We start from the raw sequence: 3,483 nt of genomic DNA on the forward strand, positions 1-3,483 counted from the left end.
TGCTAGTCGCAGTCTTCTTAGCAACAACCTCTTTTTGTTCAATATCAATAGCATGAACCTAAAATATCATAAAATTAGTTAGGTGAAGTATAAGATCAAGAATTAACATCTCCATCTAAACAAATATCAATTGATACTTTCAAATATCCAACATCATCATCTACGCGAATGAGGCTTGACGACAATGGAACATCTCCATCTAAACATATATCAATTGATACTTTCAAGTATCCCTTGCCCCTTGCACGAATGATTGACTTCATAATAGTCATTTTACCTGTAATAAAGAAAACAATTAAAATCAGATGACAAATATAAAAACAATTGAGCAAGTCTCAATATTTTCTTCTAGTAATGGATAACAGCATTCTATGAATTTATACTTTAAAATTATCTTTTGGGAGAAAATTAATGACATGCCATCAACTAAAATAAGCACAGGGTTCACAGATTGAATGCACTCAAAAGCTTTTGTTTTCAGTCACCTACAAACAGTTGTGATGTAACAATCAGATGAGTTCAACTGAAATAGCTATTTTAACAACTGTCATCATGTACAGACAAGATATAATTGAAAATAGAACCATTATAGAGAAATTGGGGGTAATTCCAATTTAAGAAAGATGGATGGTAGAATTTGGAAGGAGAAGACCCCAAAAAGTATTGGTGAAGAGTGTCGGCAAGAAAGACAGTAATCCAATAATTAGAGGTAAACGGAGATTAAATTTTAATATTAACTCGTTCATCGTTAAACTTAATACATACAAGATATTATGGTGTACTGAGTGAGTGCATTACCTCCAAAATAGTTTTAGCTTCATCATTAAATGTTTTGCAAAGAATTTCATAACTTGTCTCCATCTGCATTTGAAAACAACAACAAAACTAATTTGTGTAAGAAATTTCATATCTCTTATTTATGATTCCAGGGGGAGGTGGGGTACATACCTTTGGAATAACTTTAGAAGGTGATGTGGCTGATATGATATATCTGTAACAGGGATATTTCATTTCATCATTCAACAAAACAAAGACCAAACATAAAAAGGAAAGGGAAAAGTATTATAATAGCAAAATATAGAAAGTACTAACATGCGCTAAAACCAAATACTGACACTAAGGACCACATTGTTCTTACTTAATGTTTAATCAATGCATATAACAACTAAGACTATCATTACAATTTAGAAATTGGAATTAGAACGCAGCACATGTTGAGGATTTGCACAAATAAACATGTGAATGAGTAAACATACCCGTATAATATATAGAAGTCTATTACACATAGAATATAGCTAACATGTGGATTTCATAACATGAAACTAACGACTCGTTCTCTTCCTGTTGCAGAAATACAATTCAGAAATTCCTGCTTAAAAGCAAATAGAAATATTTCTAGAATGCCCTCTTAAGGTTGAAACACAATTAATTAACAAAGCTTCTAGAAAATTCATACTAATAATATTCTGTTGTAATTTGAGAAGTTGCTAATTTTTGGTTCATTTAGGCCACAGTGGAGCCTGGTCTTGCAATTGTTATGGACAATATAGAAAAAATTTAACCCATAATTATTGTTGAGAATACTCAATAAATGTATGAACCAAGAAAAATGAAACCAAAAATGAACAATAGCGAACGTCAGAAGAGAAACCAAGTAATATGAAGATTAGAAAAATACCTATGGTGTCAAAATCGAACAGCTAACAACGAATTAATAGAAGGAGGAAACGTCGTAGATCTAACAGAGGTGGAAGGAGAACGCCTTAGAAGTAGCGAAAATCGTAGCAGTGAGAACCCTAACGTGAAAAAGAACGAAAATAATAGAGAGTGAAATAACAAAACGCGCAGTATGTTATAATTTTAATGTTTACTAAAGGGGACCTTAGAGGGCGCTTGTGGAAAAAAAGCGCCCTCTAAAGGGGGCCTAAGAGGGCGCTTATGAAAGCGCTCTCTAAGGCTTTCCAAAAGCGCTTTATAAACTGGAAATGCACATGGACTTATAGAGCGCTTTTTTAAAAGCGCCCTGTATTGTTGTCCCTCTATCTCCTCCTTATTTTTTCGCTTCACCTTAGAGGGCGCTTTATTACAAAAGCGCCCTCTAAAGTGCGCTGTCTATTCCAGTTGTTCGCTCCTTATTTTTTCGCTTCACTTTAGAGTGCGCTTTAATAATAAAGCGCCCTCTAAGGTGCGCTGTCTATTCCAGTTTTTGGCGTAGTGACATATATAGATAATGCAATAATCGTTCCATCCCCTCTCAATCCATTAGCATCGAATCTGCTATAAGCAATCCTATTCGAATGACACAACCACAATGAGGATTATGATATATCCCTCAAGGTATGCCACCCATGACCACTAGCTCCTTGCATTTTGTGGGGCAACAAATGAATGAGAGTAACCTGTTATGGTGAGTATGCTGGCACAACAAATTGGTACTACGTTTAACCCTTTGATTCAAAATACTAACCATAGTTATCAGTAACTGGCGCACCAAATGGATCGAACTAATGATTTCTTTAGTGCTCCTCAATAGTCTACCTAGACAGTGCCCAATAACCAAATGCCACAGCAGGTTATACCTGTCAACAACCCATACCCAGGATATTCGAAGGCAATGCATGCCAAAATGGTCCTGAGGTAGTATTCGTACATAGAAACAAAGATGAGAACTAAGTGGTTAGGAATGTCCAGCAACATAATTTTGGGGGGCAAAATAATATAGCCAACGTGGTCGAACAAATTTTAGCCCAAAATGGCCTAAATGTTGGTCTCCATAGGCCAACTTTTGTCTTTGTGTTGTCTGAATATGTGTTGCAAACTAAACTTTCAAGGGGCTGGAAAATCCCCAAGTTCACTAAGTTTGTAGGGGATATCAACGAATCAAATGTCGAACACATTGCTAGATTCAGTCTGAGGCAGGAGACTTGGCCAATAATGAATATTTGAAAATGAAGAGTTTCCCAAATTCTTTAACTAAGAATGTGTTTACATGAATTACTACCCATTTTCCATCTTCCATATGTAATTGAAATTAATTAGAAAGGGTATTCCATGAGCACTTCTACATGGGCCAGTTGAAGTTTAGCATAAAATAACCGACTAGTGTAAAGAGAAAGTTCTCTTAGTCAAGAGATGACTACCTTAATAGGTTTAGGAAATTGAAAGCAAAAGGCTTTACCCAAGTGCCTGAACATGAGGTAGTCGAAATAGTTGCATATATGTTAGACAATTCCATCAGGAAGAAGTTAGATACTCAATACCTGAGGGACATAACCAAACTAGCTGATAGGGTTCGACAAGTCAAAAGGTTGAAGGCTGAAAAGGTCAGGTCAACTCGACACCCTAGAGAAGAAAAGTTGCATATATAGAAACATACAAAAATGATCAAAAAATTGATATAATTTTCGAGTACATTGAAGAAAATGAGGTTGGCTAGGAAGAGTTAAAGCCATAACCTCCATATGTTTGTAGGGTCTTTAGACC

The 3,483-nt window shown here is 35.5% G+C and overlaps 1 long non-coding RNA gene across 1 annotated transcript; it reads right to left on the bottom strand.

The window, feature by feature from the left end:
* Positions 1-358: 358 nt before the first annotated feature.
* LOC127091372 (uncharacterized) lies at positions 359-1,205 on the bottom strand. Its single transcript, XR_007791914.1, has 3 exons — positions 949-1,205; positions 799-861; positions 359-485 (listed from the first exon to the last, which is right to left on the bottom strand). It is a non-coding gene; the product is annotated as an uncharacterized LOC127091372 (long non-coding RNA).
* Between the last annotated feature and the right edge of the window lie 2,278 nt (positions 1,206-3,483).

Source organism: Lathyrus oleraceus, chromosome 6 (assembly GCF_024323335.1).
Source record: "Lathyrus oleraceus cultivar Zhongwan6 chromosome 6, CAAS_Psat_ZW6_1.0, whole genome shotgun sequence".
Taxonomy (NCBI): Eukaryota; Viridiplantae; Streptophyta; class Magnoliopsida; order Fabales; family Fabaceae; genus Lathyrus; species Lathyrus oleraceus.